The following is a 214-nucleotide window of genomic DNA, read 5'->3' as shown; positions in this document are numbered from 1 at the left end:
TTCTTTCTCCCGGGAAATTCCTTCACCTTACCTTGCACCGTGCTTTTCCCCTTCATGTCTGGCGGAGTATGTGAGATCCTCTTTCCGTATTCTCCTTTCTGAAAATTTTTTTTTTTTTTTTACTTACAGTTTTTTTCTTACAGCGTGGGTCATTTTCTGGTGTGTGTTCCAATCATTTTCTTATGCCTCCTATTCTGAGTAGCTTTTAGCTCCT

Source organism: Crocodylus siamensis, chromosome 10 (genome assembly GCF_052110815.1).
Source record: "Crocodylus siamensis isolate JL-2025a chromosome 10, ASM5211081v1, whole genome shotgun sequence".
Classification (NCBI taxonomy): Eukaryota; Metazoa; Chordata; order Crocodylia; family Crocodylidae; genus Crocodylus; species Crocodylus siamensis.
This window is presented reverse-complemented; position numbering follows the sequence as displayed.